This window comes from Zingiber officinale, chromosome 8A, assembly GCF_018446385.1.
Source record: "Zingiber officinale cultivar Zhangliang chromosome 8A, Zo_v1.1, whole genome shotgun sequence".
Lineage (NCBI taxonomy): Eukaryota > Viridiplantae > Streptophyta > Magnoliopsida > Zingiberales > Zingiberaceae > Zingiber > Zingiber officinale.
The window spans coordinates 61,250,281-61,278,211 of record NC_056000.1 but is presented as its reverse complement, the minus strand read 5'-3'; the positions used below and the strand labels follow the sequence as shown (position 1 = coordinate 61,278,211).

Below are 27,931 nucleotides of genomic sequence, written 5' to 3'. Positions count from 1 at the left end.
TGAATATTCAATGTAAATTTTCATCTAACGCTGATATAATGCTCCGTAATGCTAACCTATTCAACAAAGTTCAAACTTAGCATTTGCTCTATAAAAAATAGTCAATTTTGAAAGAAAAAAAAACTACTTATAATCTCATTGGGCTCAAACAATTTTATTCTATGATTGATTGTGATCTTGAACTTGTCTATGCATATTCTTGGGGAAGTGGAAATCGTGTGAGAGATATAATATGAGAGTATGATTACCACTCTTGATCTCGACACTAAGAAAAGATACAAGATAAGACAACATTGACTACTTGATGCAAACTTGGTTTGTATATGATTAAATTTTGTAATTTTAGACGCATACTTGGTTAAATGATATGAGAGAGAGCTCACTACAGGAGAGCTCAGGGCGAGAGAGGCATGCTTGTGGGGCGCAGGGCTTTGGCTAGAGAGAGAGTCATATATACTAACTTTTGCGAGAGAGGGATGGGTGGTGGGCGATTTGGAGAGGGAGGCGCATTCGGCGATTCAGAGAGGGAGGAGGGGGTAGGTTTCTTGGAGAAGAATCGCGAGGAGAGGTTTGACGCCATTCTGCCTTCGTTGCATTATCAACTTCTCACGCGGATGACATGGAACTCGCCACATAAGCATGTCGTGCGAAATTGTAGGACTCTCACTGTAGCATATGACTATATATATATAGTTTTGATATGCTGAGCAACGCTACTGTGCACATCGCGCAGCATATCAGCTTTATCTTTTTTTTTTAATTATATTTTTAATATTTTGAATTTAAAAAATTCAACATTTCCTTATATAAATTCCTAATACATAGATATATCCCCTAAACACATTGCAATACTCCGTAAATACTTAAATTTATTTCATTTTTAATTTTTCTTTTAACTAAACATTATAACCCAATTGGGAAGAACCCTAGAGAAAAAAATCTTTTTTAAAAAAAATAGCTTAAAAATTATAACTCAATTGAGAAGTTTTAACCTTAGAAATAAAATCCTAAAAAAATATTTTAATTATTTTTAATTCAATTTTTTTTTTTTAAAAAAAAAAGCTGATATGTTGTGCAACATGCACTGTAGGATCACGCAGTATATTATATTCGTGTGTTTATATATATATATATATATAACGCTCCTGTGATGGTAAGAAACAATGATGATTCTCATACAATAAGACTCTGTTTAGTAGAAGTGATAGGATTATGATTGGATTGATTAAGATAAGATTAAGTTGATTATGATATGATTAGGGGTAGAATTAATAATCACTCCCCATGCCTAGGAATCGTAAACCTACCCCTAATCAACCCTACCAAATGATATATTAACAACCTTTTGAAAATATAATTCTAATCCTATCACCCCTACCTAAGGCTCTGTTTGATCTACATGATAGTATAAGATTGAGTTGATTAGGATAGGATTAAAGGTAGGATAAATAATCCCTCTTGAGTCCAAGGTATTATGAATCTTACCCCTAATCATCCATAATCCTACCCCTAATCAACTCTACCAAACGCTTGATTAAAAACTTTTTGAAAATATAATCCTATCTGATCATGCATACCAAACGGAGCCCGCTAGGGTGTGATGCCATGACCGACACTAGTGCTTCTCGAAATCTTACACAAATCACTAATTTTTTCTTAATAGATGATTAACTTAAAAATACTGAACTGATGAACTATCCACTACAAATACTTTTCAATTTATCCGGATGGCCAATAAAAATTTTCCACAAGATCAAATCACTCACCCTCAGAATTAGTTGTAAGTTGAATATATAGTGTCACCTATATAAAATCATACATAAATCAACTCAAAATTTACTCGGCCAACTTAAATAATCATTACATAATAAAGTGGAAGGAGACGGAAGAAATTTTTGAGGTTACAATTCTTTTTTTCCTTTGATTTGCCTACCAAATAAGCAACAACAACAAAAGGAAAAAAAACATTTGATGGGGATGAGAAGAATCTGATAGTCTTCACTTCGAGGCTATCCTTCCCCGGAACTGCTTCCCTATTCTCTTTTCTTGCTTCTTTTCCTCCCTGGATCGAGCCACCTTTGCTGGTTTCGCAGCAAGAGGCATCTTCTTTTTTGCACCTTTTGCGGATTGCTCATGCCACCAGTCTGTTATTAACCAGAAGCATATCGGTATTAGTCTATAACAGCAAGTATGAATGTACATTTCGGTGCAGGGAGGACAGCAGCCGATGCATAAACAGAGTGAAAAGAGTAACTCATAATGGGGGCAACAACAGGCGGGTTACCGACATCGGGTAGTTGATGCATGAATTTTAGATGGTTAGTGTTAGGACCAAAAGTAGCTAGAGGGGGGGGGGGGGGGTTAATAGCTCGTCGCGTTCGCTCGGTGCTTGGCGTTGCTCGGCGTTGCTTGTTTCTTCAAGAATATGCAGCGGAAAATACAGAAACAAATACACACACGCTAATACTAGGATTTTACTTGGTATCCACCTCCAAAGGAGGTGACTAATCCAAGGATCCACACCACGCACGCACCCTCCACTATGAAACACTCCTTTTCGGTAACTACCGAGGGCGGAGAAGCCCTACAAGACTCTCGGTACAAGAAGAAGGAAAGGGAAACAAAATACAAGCACAAAGCTTACAATGAATGCAGAAAACCCTAACCCTAGCTTCTCTTCTTGCCTTTGATCCGCCTCTTGACTCGGAGAGCTTCCAAGAACCTTCAAGAACCGCGATCACGAGCTTGAGAGGCCGTGGAGGAGCCGCGAAGATCCGAGATGAAACAGAAGAGATGCCGCAGCCCATCACACGCAGCCTATAAACGACGCTAACCGGATCCCGATCGATTCGAATATTCCCAATCGATCGGGAGGCTTTGATCGATCCACGGATCGATCCGGAGCGCCTCTGTGCACTCACCGATGAGAATGGATGCTAATCGATCAGCTGATCAATTGACATATCTCTGATCGATCAGCTCGATTGGGCTAGCTTTCGTCGCATCGATCTTCTAATTGATCGATCGATCGATTGAGCTCTGGATCAATCGATCAGGTGATCATTCGACCAACCCAAACTTGCTTAGCTCAAGTCTAGGGTTCCCATGCCCAACATCCGGTCAACCTTGACTTGTTAGGGCTCTTCATGACCTAGCATCTAGTCACCCTCGACCTGCTAGGACTCCCTTACCAAGTGTCCGGTCAACTCTTTGACCCACTTGGACTTTTCTCCTCTTGCCAAGTATCCAATCAACCTTGACCTACTTGAACTTTTCTTCTCGTGTCAAGTGTCTGGTCATCCATAATCCATTTGGATTTCTACTCACTAAATGTCCGGTCAAACTTCACCCACCTGGATTTCTACTGCCTGGCTTCACTCACCAAAACTTTCTCACTGCCAAGCTTCACTTACTAGGACTTCCTCATTGCCTAATTTCACTCACTAGGGCTTTCCCACCTAGCTTCACTTACTAGGATTTCCATCTGCCTAGCTTCACCACTAGGACTTCCTAACTACCTGACTTCACTCTCTAGAACATCCTCACTATAAGTGTCCAGTCAATATTGACCCACTTGGATTTTCTTCTTCTACCAACCTTCCCATTAGACTTACCCTTGCCTAACCTCTAGTTAGGACTTTCCAGTCAAATATCCAGTCAACCTTGACCTACTTAACTCTTCTGGTCAACTTTTGATCGTCTATCTCCCATATAGATCATTACACCTAGCTTCACTCACTAGGTCTTTCATTTTGCCTAACATCCCGTTAGGACTTTCCAATCAAGTATCCAGTCAACCTCGACCTACTTGACTCTTCTTCAATCAATATCTTATTGTCAAACATCTAAACCCAAACCAAGACTCACCTTGGTTACCGTCAACCTCGACCGAGGGATATCGCACCAACAATCTCCCCTTTTGATGTTTGACAATACCACAACAACACTTACAATCCCATATAAGTTAGGCTAATCCCATAGCCTCCTTCTTCATGCCACTAGGTAATGAAAGCATAAATTAAGCTCTTCATTCTCCCCCTAAGAGGGCAAACTCCCTCTAGGTAATGAAAGCCTAACTTACTCCCTTTCATGAGTCCTTTCATTCTCCCCCTACGACCTTCCCATAGGTAATGAAGGCCTAAGCTTAACCATACATTCTCCCCCTATTGGCACACATCAACCCATCGTTGGACACACATCAACCTATGCTCCAATTCTGGGCACACTTCAACAAATCCATTTGTTGAAGACTCTCCCCCTGAAGAGTTACTCATCATTGTTCACAACATCACTCGTTGTGATCAACACGATAATGAAGGTCCCATACCCTTCATTTATCCTTAACTTCTCCCTCAATGTAGACAAATACCCAACCTTGAGCATTATCTAACCACTTGAGTTCCCACTTGAAATAATGAGGATATCCACTCCCCATTTCAAGTTCAACAGCTCATACATGAGCATTTTCTTTAAAGAAGGTTAACCACCTTCCAAGGTTCATGAAAAGTAATTTTTCATGTCTTTAAAGAGTCCCTCCCCCTAAAGACATGGTGGTAACTTCTGTCATTGCACCAACAATGACTTGGAATCCCCAAAACTTTAGGAAACCCAATTTTAGAAGTTTTGAGGTTCAAATATTCAAAATTTGAAACAAACCTCAACCTAAACTTCAATGAAGCCTTCCTTAACCAATCCATCCTTGTTTTCACATGAAAACACCCTTTGTATGTATACAAATGTATTTTAGGGGTTTGGAATGGTTACCTAGACTCAAAGAGGTTCAAAGATGCTGAAATCAAGCCTTCCCAGCCAAAATCAGCAACTTGGATCGATTGGAGTTGGGTTCCAATCGATTGAACCTTTCTGAATCGATCCACGGATCGATTCAGACTACCTGGATCGATCGGCTGATCGATCCAGCGAGCTTCTGCTCGCGGGAGACTTGCCTTCTGAATCGATCCACGGATCGATTCGGGCACTCCAATCGATCCATGGATCGATCGGAGCTCTGATAGTTGCTGAAATTCCATTTCAGTCAACTTCAGAAACCCCTAGAAAATTCTACAAAAATCCAAAAATCATGAAATTTCGTGTAGACATTATTTAGGGCATACTTAATCATGGAAAAATAGCTTTCTATGAAAATACATCATATTTTCAAAGATTGACACAAACTTGAAAACTTGCAAAAACTTTAGTGTTTTTCTTCAAGTTTGTGTCTAACTATTCAATGGTAATTACTATCAAAAGATAGCCTTCACCAAGGTTTTCCAAAAACATTTTAAAACCATTTTCAAAACCAATATCCCATCATGTTCCTTGGGCATAATGCACATGACTTGTACATTAGCTTTCCCAATGATGGGAAAACACATAACTATGTGTTTTGATGAACCTAAAAACTCAAAAGAATGCACTAAATCAACATGTTGAGTTTTGTTCATCATCCTAACATCTCACTTGTATCTATTGTGGACAAAACACATACAAGTCACCTTATAGTCTTTGTGAGATGTAGATTTTGGTTTTTACCCTAATCTAGGGATCATGCATATTTATCTAGGCATTTTAAAAATATTAGACATCCACCTAGGATGTCACTTGTCAATAAGTGTCGTTAAATGACATTTGTCCTTAATTACAAGGAATTAAACTTAATGCATGATTATGTTATGACATACATCAAAAGAAAATAATTTTCAAAAGAAAATATCCTATTACTACATGATGTATGAATGTCATGACATGGTATTTTTGGATTTTTCATAATAAAACATGAATGTAAAACTAGACATGATGTCATGGCATATGATGGGCAAACAATCATGGCAAGATTTAGCATAAATAAAATATACCTAGATTAAATATCTAAGTATCCTTAAAGTCTTAGCTAAACTTACACCTTAAACCTAGATTGCCCTAAAGTGCTACAAGAGAATGCCAAAGCCTAAATTGGCATTTCTAATTTCCTTGATTTAATGTATGCCAATTGAAAATAAACATGTCCTCAAATGTTGGCATATTCCATTTTTCCTCAAGAGTAGCACTTTTAAATTAAGGCCCGGATTGCCTTAAATTGCCTAAGAACATACCAAAATCCCAACTTGATAGTTCTTATGAATTTCCCAATATGTGCCATTTAAGATTAAAATCAATTCTTCCACCATCAGGCACATTTTACTCTTTCAAGGAGTAAACAATAATTCCATTTCATTTTCAAAGGTTAACAAAAACCTTGAAAATGCTCCTTGAGTGTCAATTTCCTCAAAGTTGGGTTAACTACCCTTCTAATCGGAGTTGACACTCTCTAACCCATCTATGGGGTAGAGAAGATGCTCCTAGGAACCCAACACCTATTGGTGCTCCTTGGATGCTCTAGGTACTCACTAGGGATAACTTCCCTAGATACCTTCCTAGTGACCTTGTTGGGCTTCTTAGAAGCCTTGGTCACAGTTTCTAGGTCAACTCTAGGGATAGCTTCCCTTGTAACCTTCCTTGTGACTTTCTTAGACTTCTTAGAAGTCTTAGTCACATTTATTGCAAAAATACTCTTAGGGATGACTTCCCTAGTATTCTTGGCTTGACCACTAGACCTAGGGTTTGTTCCATAACTATATGGAACTCTATGGTAAGAGGGCACATCCTTCTTAGCCTTTGGTTTGTATCCCAAACCTCTATGGCCATTGGATGACTTTTGTACCCCTAAGCCTAGGTTATGCTCATTTTGCCCTAATAGGATATTTTCCATCCTTTTTAGGGTCTTTTCCATTTTATCAAGTCTTGACCTCAAGACTTGATTTTCTATCACTAAGTCCTTAGTTTTAGATTTTTCATTTGATTCATGAGCATTTTTGTGCCTAGGCTTGTAGATACAATCCTTAGAGTTCTTGCCTAGACTTTTACTTACATTCCTAGCCTTAGGTGTAGTATTTTTAGCATGTAGGGCCACATGTTTTTCCTTAAAGCGCTCATGCTTTCTATTCTTATGGTAAATTGCATTAAAATGATAAAAGTTAGAACTATCATGCTTTTTACCATAATGTAAAGGGGTAGGCTCAATAAATGTTACCTTCTTCTTTACCTTGGAGGCTCCCCCTTGACGAATGCCTCCTTGAGCCTTGACCATCTTCTTCCCCTTGGGGCATTGACTTCGGTAATGCCCTTTTTGATTGCAAGAGAAGCACACAACGTGCTCCTTGCTCTTCTTTGTTCCGGGGATGGTCTCCTTGGGCTTCGCCTTGCCCTTTTGTGCCACTTGGCCCTTCTTCTTGACCAATTTAGGGCACTTGCTCTTGTAGTGCTCATGTTCCCTACACTCAAAGTATATAATATGATTTTCATTTTTAATTGAAATATTTATACCTTTGCTTGTAGGGGTGGCATCTTTCCCTTTGGATCCGGAGGTAGAAGCTTCCTCTTGATCCGATCTTGATTCTCCTCCATTTGATTTTTCTTGACTCGTGGAGGTAGAAGCTTCTTCAATCTCTTCATCTCTTGACCCGGATGTAGAAGCTTCTCCTTCTTCTTGATCCGGTGTCACCAAGGATTGCTCCCCCTCAATCCTAGAGGTGGAGGCTTCATCATCTTGAATATGAAACAAGGAGTATGCTCCCTCCTTGTTCCCTTCGTTGCATTCCCTTGAAGATGAAGCTTCTTCTTGAACTTCTTCTTCGGAGGTTGAGCATCTCTCAACCTCGGAGTCCTCCTCTTGATCTTGCTCCAAAGAGTCACCCTCTCCGGATTCTTCATGATTTTGTACAGTGGAGGGGATCTCTTCATGAAGCTTGGCCAATCTGCTCCATAGTTCCTTCGCATCTTCAAATTCTCCAATTTTGCAAAGGATGGTGCTTGGCAATAAGTTGACCAAAAGCTTGGTCACTTTGTCATTGGCCTCGCACCTTTGGACTTGCTCTTGGCTCCACTTGCTCCTCTTGAGAACTTTGCCCTTTGAGTTTGTTGGAGTCTTGAAGCCTTCCATAAGAGCAAACCATTGCTCTATTTCCATCATAAGAAAATTTTCGATTCTTGATTTCCAAGAATCGAAACTCGTAGAAGTGTATGGTGGAGCCACCCTTGTGTCAAATCCAAGTCCATCTTGGAATTGCATCTTGAAGTTGAGCTTGATAAAATCTTGAACTTGAAGAATTTGCTCCAACTTCTTCACCCCTCTAGCTTTTCTTGTTATGCTTGACCCTTCCGGCGATGATTCCGGTGAAGAGCGGCCTCGCTCTGATACCACTTGTTAGGACCAAAAGTAGCTAGAGGGGGGTGAATAGCTCGTCGCGTTCGCTCGGTGCTTGGCGTTGCTTGTTTCTTCAAGAATATGCAGCGGAAAATACAGAAACAAATACACCCACGCTAACACTAGGATTTTACTTGGTATCCACCTCCAAAGGAGGTGACTAATCCAAGGATCCACACCACGCACGCACCCTCCACTATGAAACACTCCTTTTCGGTAACTACCGAGGGCGGAGAAGCCCTACAAGACTCTCGGTACAAGAAGAAGGAAAGGGAAACAAAATACAAGCACAAAGCTTACAATGAATGCAGAAAACCCTAACCCTAGCTTCTCTTCTTGCCTTTGATCCGCCTCTTGACTCGGAGAGCTTCCAAGAACCTTCAAGAACTGGCGATCACGAGCTTTGAGAGTGCTGTGGAGGAGCTGGCGAAGATCTGAGATGAAACCATGAAGAGATGCTGCAGTGGTTATGCTAAAAGGGGTGATCTAGGTCTTAACTGTCATCGGGGGCTGATCCAGGGTGCTTTCAGCTAATGCTAGGCCTCGGATCGATCCACGGATCGATCCAGCGCTTATCGCGCGAAGGCCCCCAATCGATCCATCGATCGATTGACCTCGATCGATCCACGGATCGATCCGGAGGCTCTCATCAGATAGTCCGATCGATCCACCGATCGATCCAGAGCCGGATCGATCCATCGATCGATCCAAAGACTTGGATTTTGTCCAAAACCAAGTCCCAAACCTCCCAAACCAACATCCGTCAACCTGACTGGTATGTCATGCCTAGCATCTAGTCACCCTCGACCGCTAGGACTCCTTACCAGTGTCCGGTCAATCCTTGACCCACTTGACTTTTCTCTCTCAAGTATCCGATCAATCCTTCGACCTACTTGGACTTTTCTTTCATGCCAAGTATCCAACAATCCTTCGACCTACTTGGATTCTCCCAACACCGATGTCCAATCATCCTCGATCCATCCTGGATTTTCCTTGTCCGCTTCACTCACCGTGACTTTCACCTAGCTTCACTCACTAGGGTTTTCCATTTGCCTAGCTTCACTCACTAGGACTTTCACCTGGCTTCACTCACCAGGATTTCCATCAACCTAGCTTCACTCACTAGGACTTCCTTCTGCCTGGCTTCACTCACTAGGATTTTCCATCTGCCTAGCTTCACTCACTAGGACTTCCTTCTGCCTGGCTTCACTCACCAGGACTTTTCTTCTGCCTAGCTTCACTCACTAGGACTTCCTTCTGCCTGGCTTCACTCACCAGGACTTTTCATCTGCCTGGCTTCACTTACCAGGACTTTCCTTCTGCCTAGCTTCACTCACTAGGACTTTCTTCTACCTGGCTTCACTCACCAGGACTTTTCTTCTGCCTGGCTTCACTTACCAGGACTTTCCTTCTGCCTGGCTTCACTCACCAGGACTTTCATACTGCCTAGCTTCACTCACTAGGTCTTTCATTTTGCCTAACATCCCAGTTAGGACTTCCCAGTCAAGTATCCGGTCAACTTTGACCTACTTGACTCTTCTTCAATCAATATCTTATTGTCAAACATCTAAACCCAAACCAAGACTCAGCTTGGTTACCCAGGTCAACCTTGACCTGAGGGATATTGTACCAACAGTTAACACGCCAACTGATGAAAATGGTTCAACATATAATAGGATCGACCATTAAGAACAGCATATATAATTTCGGCTTTAGAAAAAACTGCATCATGTCCTGGAAAGAATTGAAACCAAAAGACAAACTTTACCTTTCTCTGTTTCACTGCAGCTCTGGCTTGGTACTTCCCTCTATCCTCTCTCCCAGCCTTTACTAGTGCCAACCTCTCCTTGGTAAGCTCTCGTCTAATGTGGACCTATCGGAACAATTTACAATGAGAATTAGTATATCTTACAAGTTGAATTTCAGTGCACCAAGAAAGAATCGACTATAACTATCGATCGTTGCTTGTTCAAGACAATCATGCAGGGTTTGTATGAATATCGACAGCTGCAAACAGGGAGGACTCATTTGGTACAATTATATGCAGCAGTATTACAGAAGGGGATAAAAAAAGATATTATTGAGAACTCACTGAGCATAGTAGGATCCACAGGTTTCATACTCAGTTGCTTAGAAGAAGGGATTTTCAAAGAAGAACCATTGGAGTCTGAACCGTGTCGCAAATTCCATGCTGAGGCATAGCCAATTTTTCTTCTTTCTTTACCTACAGATTTATAACAAAGAGCAAATCTTATGAGTCATCTGAATTACTTTGAGCATCAATGTTGTCATCGTCTTCATCAGAGTTCTTATTTGCCATCTTCTCTGCTGAAGACTTGGAGGAATCCACATTCATATGGACTATTGAAACTTCCCTGTCTACTCTTAATTTAGCAATTAACCACATTTTATCTCTCAATCTTTACCCAAAAAAAAAAAACCCATTAATTATGGCTAAGTCGAGATATAGTCATCACATATAAAAACATCGCTAGGAGGAAAAAATATTCGCAAGTCATGGCAAATAAATTGTATTTTTATCGACAAGATCATAATCAAATAAAATTGGAGATATATATTATTTTTTCCATTTAAGATAGATGTGTAATGACAAACACCATGATTTTCATTTTAATTATTCTGAAGATGAAGATAGAATGATTTCTTTTTGAATGAAATACATAACATGTCATTATGGTCTTTTTTTTTTATCCATGTTCTAAAATATTCATGCAAAAAAAACACTCAAATCTAACAAAAGATTCTTTTGCCCCCTTTATGACAAGATGAAGGAATCATCCTCACACTTCGCTTGGTTTTTTTGTTGAAAAAATAAATAAAATTCCCACTTGTCTTTCAAAGTATAACGTATAACATAGATTAGCTTAACAAGTAATTCAAAATTCGTTCAACAACTGTGTTGGTAATTCTGAAAACTTTCCCATAATGAACTCGACTACTCGAGTATGTGAAGGTTTTACGAATGAACGAGACATTCACATAGAGCAATTCAGTTGCACAACTTTTGAGAGAGAGGTGACATTAACTGGAGGTGTCAAGAGGGGACCAACAACTGGGATGCTACTTAGTGGCTTTGCATGCTGGAGAATCTGTAGATCAACTCAAAACATAGGTGAGTTCAAGTTTCAGTTTCTCTTGCCGTCCAAATGGAGAGACGATGGGTTCTACCTTCTCTAATGGTGATCCTATTAGTCCTAGAGGTATCTTCATACTCCCAACTTTCCGTGTTCCATATACGAAACCCGGTTTGAGAATTATTCCTGAAAAAAGCAAATTTTGAAGAATCTTACATGAGTATGATGATGAGAAGTTTCTCTGTAAATGGGGCAAGTAAAGGATTAGTTTTGTAAAGCGTCTAATGAAAAACAGGGATAGGTGTTCTAATCGACATAAGTGAACTTTGACAACAGTTCTGCTTTAGCAGTTCTCTACACCATAAATAACAAATTAGCTCATCTAAACAATGCAGTAAATAGCACCAAAGCAACCATGATTACGTGTCGTTTCCAAAAGGAATTAACATGCAATATAGCAACGAATATTTTCCTCCATGTATCTCTTCTCTGTGGAGAAATCTAACTTCATTTATCATGTAAGAGAAAGAAGACAAGTTTAAGCGTAAGACATTGGCTTTATTTTTCATAATGGAGAAACACCAGTGAAATGATGCAGTACATAGTATGAAAAATGCCTAATGAAGAACATATGAAGTATCAATCTGATTGACATCGTTATCTATAAGTACAAATGATACATTAATCTTACTTTAAATGAAAATCTATGTATTAACTTAAATGCCAAATCATGAAAATCATGATTTGATCTGATCCTGTCCGAAAATCATGAAAAAGGCTGGCTAGAGATGTGACTCTTCGGTTGACCGCGTAAAGGCTCCGCTCCGATCTGCAACATATGAAACGTCAGTGCCGAGCCAGAGAAGGGATCCCCGACGTTAGCCCTCCGACACTCAAGTTAGTTACCGGAACAGTAGAAGAAGGCGGAGCAACATAATAGCAGTGAAAGCACAAGCGTGAATAATGAATAGCACATACCTCTGTAGGTGCATATACTCCCCTTATATAATGATACAGTAGGCGATGTGCACACTCCCCAAGGCACGACACGTTTTCCTAACCATCCTATGAAAAGACATGTCAGGAAAGTGTCTCTAACACCATACCTTAACAGGGCATGAAAATCCCTGACAAGACAGTAAAAACTTCTGTCGTACAATCTACCTATTGACCATGCCAGAGGAATATTAAGAGATATGGGAGGGGTCCCACTATTGGGATCCCCGTCCGGTTGATCTCCGCTGCTCTTCTCTGTAGCGAATCAATTCAGCAAATTGTTTCTAGTTCGACCAGACATGAGCTTCGGTCGGCTTGGCACTTGCTTAGTCAATTGCAAGCATCTGATGTTCTGGCTATATTAATCCCGCTCGAACGAGCAATCTGCCCCATGAACTTGCTGGCTGATCGGACACTTCTAGACCGATCAGCAGTTGGCGTCGAATATAGCTCGACCCACTTTTGGTGAGCCCGCAGTGCTCTGGCTTTGACTTTCCTGACTTTGATCTCTACGTCGACTACTATTTTTTCCCTTGACTCATGTTCGGTGGGCCCCCCTTTATCGCCGCATCACAAGCCTTCCCCTCAAGTTTAGTCGAAGGAGACTATAAGTCCGACTGACTGGACAAGCAGTATCTCCGGTGACCTTTACGGCTGATTGGTAATTCAGGGCTTCTAGAGCCGCCGCTTGACTACACTTGTTGTCATGGTTTTAGAGTCGCTGCTCGATTTAGAGTCGCCGCTGAAGCTATTTATCCCCTAGGTTTAGAGTCGCCGCTCGATTGTGAATTACTGACCCGGGTTTAGAGTCGCCGCTTGGCTATTAATTACTGGCCTGAGTTTAGAGTCGCCGCTTGGCTATGAATTGCTGACCCGGGTTTAGAGCCGCCACTCGGCTATTAATTACTGGCCTGAGTTTAGAGTCGCCGCTCGGCTATGACTTAGCCGGAGATTTTTGCGGATCGAGATGTTTGGTGACAACACTTAGCAATTTTTCACATCTCGTCGCTTCCTCGAACGAGCGTCTTTTATTGGTTGTTGATGTCATCTCAATTTCTAGAAGACCGTGCAAATCTCTGGTCATTATTACCGAGTACGCCGCTCATGCCTTTTAATTAAACCTCATTAATGCACCTCCGTCGGCAAACGCCACATGTCCCACCTTGTGTCGTCGCACACCTGATGTGACAGGTGGATATCCGAGGTTGATGTGATAGGCGTCATTTCGAATTCAACGACTAGATCTTGGCTTCGTTTCCCGTAACCCTTGATTGAACCGTTCTCATACTTTGTCGTCTTTCTCCTCTGCACACGTAGTTCGCCGATTTCCTCCTTCCTCTTCATCGTCAGCAATCTTTATCAGTAAGCTCTCTTTTCCCTTCTCATCACGTCGTTGATCTTCTTCCTTTTCCGTTTTCCATGGTCATTTCTCTTCAACCTCCTGCGTCCATCCCCGGTCTTTGGTATACTTCTACCGGTCGAAGTTCAACGGGGATGAGATCGATCAAATGAAACTCACCTACCGCTTCCCCTCTGCATACGATCGCCCCCATTTACCTCCCGACAGTTTTTTAGCCTTTTTCAAGAACCAGTTTTGCGCCGGCCTCCGCTTGCCTGTTCACCCCTTTTTCTCAGACGTATGTAGATATTTCCACATTTCTCTGCACCAACTAGTGCCCAATTCCTTTAGGCTATTGTGCGAGGTGGTCATACTATTTCGTCTGCACAACATCCCTTTAATACCTTGGCGTTCCACTACTTTTATTACCCTAAGTTGTCCGAGCCAGGGACACTTCTATTCCAAGCCCAAGTAGGTGCATTCTTCTTTAATAAATGACGTCCTCCAATAAGCATTGGAAGGAGCATTATTTCTTTGTTCGCTTTTCCGTTCGACCCGACTTCTCGACCGACTGGCAGATAGAAGTGATGAGGTCTCCATCGCTCGAGAGATATCGAAGCCGATCGACTACCTCCAAGCAGCCTCCAGTTTAGCAGGTCAGAAATGTCATATCCACCGATTGCTATTGGAGAGTGTCTTATATGTGTTTAGGCTGAGCCCGATCCGCATGCGGCTGCCCCTTACCCTAGGTATGCTCTTCTCCCTGTCTTTGAATCAATTGATCATGTTGAGGACACATCTGAGCGGCAAAAGCAGGCTCGCTAAAGTGGAGATCAACGCCACGGGCGTCGCCAAGCTACAGAGTTGTAGATTGCAGTTAGTCGATTAATCTGACGATCCGATCGGCGACGTTGCGATTAGCGAAGCAAGAGGAAGCTAGACGACGGCTAGCAACGCCACGACCGCCACAGCTGAACTCCCTCCCGAGCGGCCTTCACTATTGCCGATCCCGGTGCCTTCAGAGTCGATCACCTCGGGCAAGCCCTTAATCCATGCAAGAGGAATCGGGGGGAAGGTTCGTCCCTTTCGGCTACCTCTGCTCTACAGACCCCCACCCATGCTGCCTCGCGTCCATCGTCTGAAGGGGATGAGACTTCATCTCCCGCCTTTCCCGAACAGGGGACCGCCACGGATCCCACTCCTATGTCGTTCAACCGGACACCTTCACTCTCTATGTTGTCGTTGGGAACCATATGCGCGCTACCTATCACATATATGCCACCCCACTCCTCGTCGATAGCCCAGGTGTTCACTATCCACTCCTCCCCTTGCCAAGTCCATAGTCCAGCTACCTCCGAGCCATCAGGCCGAGTAGCCGTAAGCACATAACACCATCATTCATCTACTTATGGACGAGTGGCGCCATCCGACGACACCGAGCCGCGCTCCCGAGCACCGATCAAACTTCAAGGACCACCGCAGAAGTATGGGTTGATGCTAGGGCCCACACGGCGACCATCCCTCCCGACGAGCTCGCGGATGGCTACACTCATAAGTCGGGCATGTATCTCAGCCTTATGTTTACTTACGTATTCCACGCTCGACACTCTTTAACCTATTTTTTAATGCAATTCTAGGTCGAAAGTCTGGCCATGTGTCAGAGGCTGGCCTTTCTGGAGCACGAAGTTCAATAGTTGCGTGCCCCGAGCAACCCATCAGAGGCCTCCGGGGCTTATCTTAAACAGCTGACTACAGAGGTGGCTCAACTGAAGGCCGACTTGGAGAGGAGCTCCGAGCAACGCTTTTCAACAGAGCCTGACCTTTCTGGAGCACAAAGTGCAACAGCTGGTTGCCCCGAGCAGCGCATTAGAGGCCTCCCGGGCTCATTTTGAACAGCTGACTGCAGAGGTGGCTTTTGAATTGCAGAGGCTGGCCTTTCTGGATCACGAAGTGCAATAGCTGCGTGCCCTGAGTGGCCCATCAGAGGCCTCCCGAGCTCATTTTGAACAGCTGACTGCAGAGGTGGCTCAACTGAAGGCCGACCTGGAGAGGAGCTCCAAGCAACTAATGGGCTCTGAACGGGTGCTCCATGCAGAGAGGAGCAAGAGTAATGATCATACCCTACAGATCGAGCGGCTCACCAATCAGGCTAGCAGCTTTGAGTCTAAGATCAATTCCACCAATGTTAGAGAGCTCCGAGCTATCGAAGACTTAGACATCAAAAATAAAAAGGCTCGGGTCTTGGCTCAGAATCTCAAGGAAGCGGAGGCTGCTCTCGAGACCAAACGAGCTAGCCATTCTACAAAGTAAGCGGCTGCGAAGCTCCAGCTCGACACCAAGGATGTCAAGCTGGCCTCACTAAAAGCCGAGTTGGAGACGTCCTGAGCAGCCTTCAAAATGTACCAAGAGGAAGAGCCCGGATGGCAACTATCTCCGATCCGACCCTTTCAATGACAGGCTCACCGATTGGGCTCTTCGCCTCTTCAACTGTGGCATTGATGGAACTCTTCAACAGCTAAAGGACGATGGTTATCTCTCTCTCATGCTAACCAATAAGATTATAAACAGGGAGAATCTCACCGAGTCGCTGTCGAACGATGTGCTCGACTATCTCGAATAACCTTCTTTTCAACTTTTCAAGCCAATTTTTGTACTCCTCGATGTTCTGTAAAATTTTTCTAAGTATCATGAACGCGTGCCTGTTCGGCACTTTTCAGCCTATGTTAAATGTTCCAAGTGTCCTTCTATGCACTCCCGCTCAGCTCCATAAGACTGTCCAGTTTCCCATCTTACAGTCTTGTAACACTCGCAGAAATATTCTAAGTATGAATCATTGTGCTCCCGCTCTTCCATGTAACTAGTCGATAAGACGCCCGACTAACCATTTCAGCATAGTTCGAACGACCTCTTTACCTTTCTAATCGAAAATCTTACCTGTCAATCGATGGTAGAACTGGGGTTCACAATCGCCGCTCGACTGTCCAATAACTTTATTCCCGAGTTTATAGTCGTTGCTCGGCTGTTGTCGCCGACTCTTGGATTTATAGCACCCGCGAAGGCGACAAGAGTCACCTTCAACCATCACGAGTTTATAGCGGCCTCATAGTGGTACTGTGAGTTTACAACCGCCACTACCATGCGATTGCGATGTATAGTCTTGTAGCCGACTTTTTAGTTTTAGGTGGGCAAATCGCTAGACTGTTAATTTCGTCTACTGTTGGGTTTCTAGTCGCCACTCGACTTTAGTTTGCGTAGACTCTCGGGTTTATAGCCACCGCTCGGCTGTTGATCCGGGATTTATAGTCACCGATCGACTGTTGATCCGGGGTTTATAGTCGTCGCTCAACCTTGATCCGGGGGTTATAGTTAATCCGGAATTTATAGTCGCCACTCGACTGTTGATCCTGGGTTTATAGTCATCGCTCGACTGTTGATTCATCGACTCCCAAGTTTATAACCACCGCTTGGCTTTTGATCCAGGGTTTATAGTTGCTACTCGACTGTTGGCGCGGAGTTTATAGTCGTCGCTCGACTGTTGATTCGGGGTTTATAGTTGTTGCTTGACTGTTGATCCGGGGTTTATAGTCGTCGCTCGACTATTGATTCGTCGACTCTCGGATTTATAGCCGGTGTTCGACTGTTCAACTTTTCTTTAATAATTTTATATCAAAGGTTTATAGTCGTCATTCGACTTTTAACTTGACCGATCGACGTAAGAGTCGGGGACACTTGTGATTTTCATTCATTGTTCCCTTGCAATTACAACATAGATTTTTTTACAATTGTAGGGGTGTTCGATTACGCACCTATCACTCGGCCCTATAGGGCTGGAGATGATTCGCACTCTAGTGTCGCTCAAGATCTCTCCCATTTTCATCTTGTAAATAATAAGCTCCCGAGCAGAGCTTCCGAATAACTTTATAGGGTCCTTCCCACGAGGTTTCTAATTTAGTGACATTGTCGACCGACTTAACTCTTTTCTATACCAAGTCGCTGACCTAGAATGATCTCAAGATCACCCTTCGATTGTAGCTTTGTTTCATACGCTGTCGGTATGTCAAAAGTCGGATAGCGGCCTTATCTCGTACTTCATCTACCAAGTTGAGCTCCATGAGCCTCCGATTGGCGTTTCCTTCGTCATAGAATTGCACTCGGTTGGACTCTACTCCAACCTCCACCGGCACCACTACTTCACCCTTGTACACCAGATGGAACAGGGTTATGCCGGTCGCTTCTTTGGGTGTGGTGCGATGAGCCCACAATACGCTAGGGAGTTCGTCGACTTAGCTGCCAGTCGAGCCCGTAGCCCTCTGAGGATCTTCCTATTGGTGACTTCCGCCTGGCCATTACTTTGGAGGTAGGCCACTAATGTGAAGGCCTACAAGATGTCATAGCCCGCACACCACACCTTGAGCTTCTACCCTGCAAACTGCCTTCCATTATTCGAGACGAGCCGGCAAGAGATGTCGAACCAACATAGGAAATGGTCCAACAATGTCTATGTCTCACTGGTCGAACGAACAAGACACGGCGGATGCATTCAACTCTTAAGTAGGTCAGTGTAGGATGTTCTGGTACTTTTGGCATGACAAACAGGTGACCACCATTTGAGCGACGACGTCTTGTAATGTGGGCCAGAAGTATTTGGCAAGCAATATCTTGCGGGCCAGTGATCTACCGCCCGGATAGCTACCACAAGAGTCTTGATGAACCTCTTACAAGATGTACTCAATATTCTCTGATCCGATGCACTTGAGCAACAGCCTTGAGAAAGCTCTTTTATACAATTGGTCTCCAATCAGAGTAAATCACTCAACCCTCTTTTTTAACAAACAAGCTTCTTCCTGATCGGCCGATGTGACGCCTGATCTGCCGGTGTGATCCTCCATTCGCTCAATAAGGGTATTCCAGTCGTTCCGGTCGATACGTGCCACTAGTGAGACCTGTTCGACCGGCTTATCCATGACGATCGACGATAACGAACTGGCTAATTTAGCCAACTCGTCAACAACTTGATTGTCCAACCGGAAGATCTTTTGTATAATCACTTCTTGGAAACTTATCTTTAATTTCTCGAAAGCTTCCGCATACAGCTTGAGCCGAGCATTACTTATCTCGAACGTGCCTGATAGCTGCTGAACTGCTAGCTGAGAATCCGAATGAATGAGGACTCTCGTGGCTCCTACATGTCAAGCTGCCTGTAAGCCAGCTATTAGGGCCTCATATTCTATTTCGTTATTTGTAGTTTGATAATCCAACCGTACGAATAATTGCATCTTATCCTCTCGCGACGATATTAAGAGGATATCGATCCTGCTACCTTGCCGAGTAGATGAACCATCTACATGTATCTTCCAAGTCGCATCCGACTAGGTGTTCTGGACCTCGGTGACAAAATCAGCTAAGACTTAGGCCTTGATCGTCGTTCGCAGTTGATACTGCATGTCAAACTCACTCAGCTCGGTGATCCATTTGATCAGTCGTCTGGATGCTTCTGGGTTGAGAAGGACCCTTCCCAATGCGTTGTTCATCATCACCACGATTGGATGTGAGAGAAAATACAGACGAAGCCTCCGAGCGGCGAGTACAAGCGCATACGTCAATTTTTCGAAACAGGTGTAGCGGGATTCTGCATCTTTCAATATATGGCTAAGAAAGTACACCGGCTGTTACCCAGAGTCATTCTACCGCACCAACGCCAAGCAACCGCATACTCTGTGGATGACAAATAAATCCAGAATGGCTCGTCGGCATTGGGCTTTGCCAATACAGGTAGGGAGGTAATGTATTTCTTAAGCTCCTCCAGCGGCTTGTCACACTCCGCGTCCCACTGGAACTTCGTCGCACGGTGCAGTACCTTAAAGAACTGGTGACTCCGGTTGGACGATTTAGAGTTGAATTTTGATAATGCGGTGATCCGTCTGGTCAGTCGTTGGGCCTCCTTAAAGTTGCAGGGTGGGGGTATGTCCTGCAACGCTTTCACTTTGCTTGGATTTACCTCAATTCCTCATTCGGTGATGATATAACCAAGGAAACAACCACTCTTTACTCCGAACAGGTACTTGTTCGGATTCAGCTTTATTCCATATGCCCTCAAAGTTCGGCAAGTTTCTTCAATATCTATACAAAGGTCAGCAGCTTGGAGAGATTTTATCAAGATATTATTGACATATACCTCCATGTTGCGACCGATCTGCCGTCAGAACATCTTGTTCATCAATCTTTGATAAGTGGCGTCGGTGTTCTTCAGTCCAAACGACATGACATTGTAACAGTAGGTCCCGTCGATAGTAATAAAGCTGACCTTCTCTTGATCCTCACAAGCGAGGTGCACTTGGTGGTAACCCTAGTACACACATCGAGCATGCAGATCAGCTCACAGTCTGCCGTGGAGTCTACTATTTGATCTGTTCGAGGCAGAGGATAGAAGTCCTTCGGGCAGGCTTTGTTTAAATCGCGGAAGTCGATATGGACTCACCACTTATTACCCGGCTTGGAGACCAACACGACGTTAGCCAGCCAGCTCGAAAATTATACCTCGCGGATGTGATTGGCCTCTAGCAATTTTTCTATCTCCGTTCGGATGATCTGATTCTGCTCCAAGCTGAAGTCCCTCTTCCTCTATTTCACCGGCCGAGCGTCCGGTCGGACGTGAAGCTCGTGCTGAGCCACCCTTGGCGAAATGTCCGGGAGATCGTGCGTTGACCAGGCAAACTCATCATGGTTTTGCCTAAGGCAGGCCACCAGTTCTGCCTTCTCTTCTGTTAGGTCCGCGGCGATAAATGTCGTGGCTTCCGATCAGCTAGGATGGATCTGAACCTCCTCATTTTCATTGTAGACCAACATCAGCGATTCCTACATGATTGTGGTCACCTCCAAACGCTGAGTCTTCCGAGCGACCATTGCTTCTGACTTGATCATCTCAGTGTAGCACCGCCGAGCGACCAATTGGTCGCCCTTGACTTCGCCTACCGCGTTGTCCACCGAAAACTTGATCTTCTGGCAAACGGTGGACACTACAACGCGGAACTCATTTAAGGTCGGTTGACCCAATATTATGTTATAGGCAAACAACGCATCAACCACAATGAAATTCATGGTCCTTGTCCTCTTAAGAGGCTCTTCTCTGAGCGATATGACCAACCGCGCCTGGCCGATAGACAATACTTCATTGCCTGTGAACCCATACAACGGGGTCATCATGGGCTGCAACTCGCCCTAGTCTATTTGCAGCTTGTCGAACGTCTTCTTGAAGATGATATTCACCGAGCTGCCTGTATCTACGAAAGTTCGATGAATAGTGTAATTAGCTATTACCGCTCGGATGATCAAGGCGTCATCGTAAGGAATCTCCACTCCCTCTAGGTCCTGAGGGCCGCAACTGATCTCTGGTCCCTCGACCTTCTCTTTGCTGCACCCCTAGCATGTATCTCTAGTCGCCAGGCGTGCGACTTCCTTGCTTGATTGGAATCACCGTCGGTTAACCCCCTGACGATAATTCTAATTTTGCCCCAAGTGACGTTGCTTCGGTTTTCCTCCTCCCGAGCCGAGGGTCTAATCTACTCAGCGGAAGCTCGGGTGGGACTAGTGTTACTTCTTCGTTGAGGCTGACGCTGATGCCACTCGACCGTCGTTCTTTCTTCTTCCCGCCGCCCGTCTGGTCAACAGTGATGATGCCGATCGGGAGATGGTGACCGACGACGATATCCTAGAGGAGGCGGTCGGTTTGAAATTGGCCTCAAGTCGTAGCAGTCTCGGGTGTTGTGTGTGATTGATGGAATGAGCAAAACAACGACGTCCAAGTCCTTCCTTTAACAGCTTTAGACCAATCTGCTACTACGTGTTGCACGACATGGGTTTGGGGCTCCTAGTGCGGCTGTGCTACACCCGCTAGGGGGCCCCTTGGGAGTTGATGGCTTTTGTCCGTCGTTCGAGGGCGACAGTAGGTTCAACGGGTACCTCCTTCCTTCGTGCGGTCTGGGCTTCCTCGACATTGATGTATTCGTTGGCGCGCCTAAGCAGGTGGTCGAAGTCTTTCGACGGCCTTCAGATGAGTGAGCGAAAGAACTTGCCCTTTGAAAGCCCCTACAAGAAGGCACTTACTAATAAATCTGGAGAGGCCAATGGGATGTCCATGGCCACTTGCTTGAACCACTTGATATAAATTCTCAGTGCCTCCTTGGGCCATTACTTCAGAGTAAACAAGTTAACGTTCGTCTTCTGATAGCGGCGGCTACTAGCAAAATAATGTAGAAACGTCGTCCCGAAGTCTCTGAAGTTGCGGATTGATTTGATTGGCAAGCGCTTAAACTATCGCTGTGCCGATCCAGAGAGCGTGGCGAGGAAGACCCGACACTTCACCCTATCTGTATACTAATGAAGTGTGACCGTGTTATCAAACCTAGTCAGGTGGTCCTCCGGATTGGTCGTTTCATTGCACTCTCCGATTGTCAAGGGAGTGTAATGACGTGGTAGTGGGTCGTCCAATATTCCTTGCGAGAATTGCTTGTTGATTTGTTCAGGGGCATCATCAACCTTTGGTGCCTTTCCCTTCCATCCATCCCAGATAGGCGCATTGTCCGATGAAGATCCTTGCTCTCTGTCCACTCGTCCTTGTTCCTCCGAAGGGGTATAGAACAATGCATGGTGAAAGGGGATCGACCCATTCCCGTATCTGCCAGTCAGCTTCTTGTTTTGCCCTCGAACGGATATATTTTTCGTTCAGTCTCTATATCCGGCCTGCTGTCCCGCCGCTGACACCACGAGTTCATTTACGTGTCGCTTGACCATCGCTTGTTATTGTTGCACCACAATCTTGGCTGCTCGGGCTTGTATTAGCATGTCTAATTCTTCCTTTGTTAGTGTTACCGTCGTGAGTCGTCGAGCGTCCTCCATCTCTACGTCTTGGATACAAGCTCCGTTCCCATAGATGGCGCCAATATAATCCTGTCTGTAAATCGTGAAAAAGGCTGGCTGGGGATATGGCTCCTCGGTTGACCGCATGAAGACTCCACTCCGATCTGCAACACAAGAAACATTAGTACCGGGTCAGGGAAGGGGTCCCGACGTTGGCCCTCCGACACTCAAGTCAGTCACCAGAACAGTAGAAGAAGGCGGAGCAACGTAGTAGCAGTGAAAGCACAAGTGTGAATAATGTCGATGCATGGACCCCCTTTATATAGTGCTACAGTAGACGACGTGCATGTTCCCCAAGGCGCGAACATATTTTCCTAACCGTCTTATGAAAAGACATGTCAAAAAAGTGTTTCTGACACCATACCTTAACAGAGAATGCAAATCCCTGACAAAACAGTAAAAGCTTCCGTTGTACGATTTGCCTATTGACCATGCCCTATTGTCAACGACATTATCTCCTAGAAGAATATTAAAAGATATGGGAGGGGTCCCACTGTCTGGTTGAGTGGGGGAGTCGATCGGCTGGGGATCCCCGTCCGATTGATCTCCACTGCTCTTCTCCATAGAGAATCGATTCGACAGATTATTTCTGGTCCGACCGGACATGAGCTCCAGTCGGCCTGGCACTCGCTTAGTCAATTACGGACATCTAATGTTCTGGCTATACTGGTCCCGCTCGAACGAGCAATCTGCCCCATGAACCTGCTGGCCGATCGGACACTTCTAGACCGATTGGTAGTTGGCGTCAAATATCGCTCGGCCAACTTTTGTTGAGCCCGTCGGTCCTCTAGCTTTGACTTTTGTGACTTTGACTTCCACGTCGACTACTGTCTTCGCCCTTGACTCATGCTCGATGGGTGCCCTTTATCGCCGCATCATGATCAAATCAGATGATACACTCAAGTTTTGTATAAATCAAGGCCTGAGTCTTAAAACAACAATTATTCACTAATCATGCTATTTCATTTTAATGTTTTTTATTTTTTTTATTTTTATGCACAATTAATTAATAATCTTTCTCACAGCCATAAAGTTGGTACACAGTCCCAGAAGCAAAATATCTGGATATATCAGCGCATAATACCAACTTAATGATAGATAGGCATGAGATAAACTAAAATATGAAACAAAGGCATTGATGCACCATCGAGTCGCAACACTAAAGTCGTTATTTTCTATAATTCGCTAGGAAAATGGAAGTATAAAACAATAGAGAATAGAGATATAGTACCTTTCCCTCAAAATACCCTTGCAGGATATAATTCACGGGACCAAAATCAGCAGCTGATACATATACAAATCTTTTTACACCTGTCCACGAGAACAAAAAACTGGTCAATCGATGCTCCAGTATATACATCATTGATCTTTACGAGGAGAAAATCAAAATCTTACACCTTCACAATAGCATCCTGAAATGAGACTTTAAATACATGAATCATTTCAATCGATTTCTCCAGTTGCAAATCATTACTCAAGTCTTACTGATCATCATTACATCACAAGATGTCATGGACTGTGGAGGAATCATTCTAATATCAAGTACTAGGAATCAGAAAGAACCAACAAGAAGATATATGAAACTTAGCAACTAGAATGAAAAACAGAATAGATGAGCAAGTATTAGGTAATTGAAAGAACTAACTAGCATTCACAGATAAACAAATCATTAACAAAGACTACCTAGATGGATTCAAGGTATATCCACAATTGACATGAAGCAAATACATAATGCCTATATAACAATTTAAACTATAAAAAAAGTTTACTTATTGAAGAATAAGGTCCCAAAAAAATGGCATGCCTTTTTCAGCAGCTGCTCTTATGACATTGATGTTTACAGTCCCATTGATCTTGTACATGTGAGAATGGAACCCAAAGCCTCCAACACAAGAAACCTGTGAGAATTTATCTTCAAGTTACAAAAAATCATAAACTGAAAAAAAAAAACGATAGCTAATGACATTGACATAGCTCCAGTAGAGTACAAGTGAACATGAACAAATTGTTTATATCATCTTCATTGATTGACAGGAATATGACCAGCAGAACTGTTTTCGGAAATTCATGCCATAAATAAGAAAAAGACATTGCTAATACATACTATTAAACCCAGACAAATTCCTTCGTGCATGTGTATGTGTTATCCTTTAACATTGTCTTATTGATATATACCTTTAAACCTTTAGATATATCACAATCTTTCTTGCAAATGAAAGATCAATATGAAAAAATAAAATAAAAAATAAAAAAACGTACTGAACTGCAGAGACTAGTACTACAAGTATTTAATACCATGATCTAGCATAAAAGAGCCTTTCTTTGAAATCGATCTGGCACGAAAAATTAAAGTGAAAGAACATTGTGTTGGAAAAATGTGAACGAAAATACGACTTGTGGGTTATTAGTCCCACGTCAAAAGAGTGTCATTACGACTGGCATATAGTGCAAGGGGGTGCAATCCAGGCCCGGATTGTACCAACCCAAGAATTTTTGTGTGAACGCTACTGCATGCAGCGGACCGCGGTCGGGACGCACCCATGCGAATCAGCCAAAATTTGTCATGAGTCTCTTTGGCATGCTAAGTCTTGCATGGCTCAGCTAGGAGCGCGCCATGTGACGCGCCATATGTCGTTGCATGTTTGTATGGCATCTGTCCTCATGCAATCTACTCGAACTCAGGCTCCGGGTTTGTATGGCATCTGTCTCGAGCCTTCAGCATTGGCTTCATCGACTCGGCACTTTGAGCACTTGACGAATCAACAATCGGCTGTCTCGGGCACTCGGCTTCAACATCGAATTCCCACTCAACTCGTGCAACTACCAGTGACGTCTCAAAAGAGTTTGGACGAAGTTGGCGATTGGCTTACTAGGCCGACAGCTTGAGATAATCAGCTCAAACCATCTTGACAAATAAGTAATCATTGTCTCTCTGGCAGATTGTGGATAGAGATCCAACACATTGATCTTAAATTTAGAAAAGAAAGGGGAAAATGATCGAAATATAGAAATGCAAAAGACACTCACAGTGAGCGAGAAGCAGAAGAGTGTGAGTGGATCCAACGTGAGACAATCAATCTCATCATCCTCAAAGCCCCCAATTCATCCTCCTTGTTTTAGCAGAGGGGAAAGGAAGAGGGTCGTGACCGTGAGGCGATGGCATGCAACCAACGCAAAGTCGACACCTTTTTCCGGTGTTCATTCTCCACTTCGAGGTGCTTCTCCGCCTAGTGGCGAATTCAATCCCTATCGTCGCTTCATTGATAAAGCATGGCGTGTGCGGCCATCTACTGGTGAATGTAGCAGCCTTGTGATTCACCCATCACTCGTTCTGAGTTGAACCATAGTTGCTACCTACGACGGGCCTGCGATGCTATGAGCCAGTTCCAAACAAATTCGTAAGATCAAAATGGCCAGAAGAATTCTCACCTTAGAATTCAGATCTCCCTCTACTCCTTTGAAACCAATATGGCCACTCATAATAAAAAAAAAACAGATATTCTGACTTTTTTTTCCACAAACACATGACAAAATAAAAAATTGTATCAAAATTAATCAACACAGTATCAGTGTAGTTAAGCATATTCAGTTATAATTATATAAATTGGACATTCAGTATTTTTTACTACAGCTCATTTAGGTTGTTCGCTTAACATAAAATGTTGCTTGCATGGCACAATATTTGAGGAAATTTTTTTCATTGAAAAGAACATTCTCATCCTGCGAAATATCTTCTTTACATAGAAGGGTTCATCACAGACAGTGATGGAGAATAAAGGGTGCTAATGAATGATAACAAACAACAAGAGGAACACAGGATCGACAAAAGAGCGCAAAGGCGGAGGACACTGCTCACGGACGACAAATAGGGTGAAGATTTGACTCGCAATCAACTACAAATAGTGGAGATGGCATCATAATTGAGGGCAAAGGGAAGAGGGGAGATCACAATTATCAACAAAGGGTAAACATCCAGAACAAATATTGAAAGAGGACTCAGTTAATGATGGAGGCTCACTCACTGTCAAGGACAAAAAGCAGAGAAGGGCTTATGATCAACGATGCAAAGCAAAGAGGCCTGAAAAATCAGAGAGCTCACAGCCAACAACAGAGAATTTCATGAAAATATTTTGTAAAACAAAATTTCACTAAACAAGAAAACACTCGAAGAACACTCTGAGAGTTGCTGTTTCCTATAATTTTGCATGCTGTTAGGCATGAGGGAAGCATTGCTGAATTTTATCAGTTAGCAGAATAAGATAAAAAAAGTTGAAGGATAAAAGATCTAGTCAACAACTATGCAATGCAAGGTTAGGAATCTTAATTCACTAGCAACGTAAGTCATGAGCATAAGCACAACAACAATTGCAAAACAACAAAAAAATTTGCATACAAGTAAACAGGCATACCTGAAACTGCTACCTTCTGATAGTTTTTGTGTGTTCTATCTAGCAGTTACCTCATGACATGCCTAACAATCACAATGAATCATCAATTTCCTGTGACCAAACATTTACACAATTATTTAAAGTTTTAGTGCACACAGCTATTATGAATGCGACTACTCTAGCTGCAGTCTGTATCAGTATCTACAATTTGCAGGGCAACACTATACCAACAATCTTTTGTTATATTACAGAAGTTGGTGGAAACACGAACGGAGGAAGAACTTAAACAACACTGTTTGCTATGTGCTTTCTCAATTCCTAATGACACAAAGTCTCTGAAAATACACAGACCACTGAAACTGAAAATTTTTATTGATCTGCGAGAGGAAACTAATTACACCGGCTCAAATACTTAGCTGTGCAGAAGGTTGTTGGCAAGAAGTGGCCAGATGATGATAAGTGCCTCATTGCTGAAAAGGAGAGCAAGAATCATTTATCCCTACATCAATGTCTTACCAATAAACATATTGCACATAAAATAGATGAGATTGTGCATGGGCATGTGCCTGAAGGAGAGACAAAGAAACAATTGGTTAATGCCATTTATGACTTAAATTAGAACGGATGATATCTCTAATGTTCACTGAAATTTGTATCTTGTATAACCACCGAGTCAATCTCCTCAAAATGATTTCAACTTGGTTATTTACATCCTTAAAGCAAAAAAATTTATCTCAGTTACCCTTTTTGAACCAGACAAACATCAAGCCAATGATGACAGTTTTACTTTTGAAACAAGGTCTGAGCTAATATCCAGGCACTATTAAGGCATGTCATCTTCCAGTTCATATTTTTGTGAATCATGAAGCCTGATAAGTTTGATGATGATTGTATAATGTAAAATTCAAGCAGACCATGATGCTTAAGAAATACGCACCGAACGAAGTACAATGAT

At 43.2% G+C, this 27,931-nt stretch overlaps 2 long non-coding RNA genes across 4 annotated transcripts; both read right to left on the bottom strand.

Annotated features, from left to right (window-relative positions):
- Positions 1-1,761: 1,761 nt before the first annotated feature.
- On the bottom strand, positions 1,762-24,278 carry LOC122009235. 3 transcript variants are annotated; one of them, XR_006119508.1, is made up of 7 exons: positions 23,986-24,277; positions 23,820-23,899; positions 11,432-11,523; positions 11,290-11,352; positions 10,335-10,466; positions 10,011-10,115; positions 1,762-2,144 (listed from the first exon to the last, which is right to left on the bottom strand). It is a non-coding gene; the product is annotated as an uncharacterized LOC122009235 (long non-coding RNA). The 3 variants fall into 3 exon arrangements; XR_006119507.1 differs by having other exon boundaries at positions 11,290-11,523; positions 23,986-24,278; XR_006119509.1 differs by lacking the exons at positions 11,290-11,352; positions 11,432-11,523 and having other exon boundaries at positions 23,986-24,267.
- Positions 24,279-24,390: 112 nt separating this feature from the next.
- LOC122009236 lies at positions 24,391-27,854 on the bottom strand. Its single transcript, XR_006119510.1, has 3 exons — positions 26,998-27,854; positions 25,616-25,961; positions 24,391-24,486 (listed from the first exon to the last, which is right to left on the bottom strand). It is a non-coding gene; the product is annotated as an uncharacterized LOC122009236 (long non-coding RNA).
- Positions 27,855-27,931: the final 77 nt, after the last annotated feature.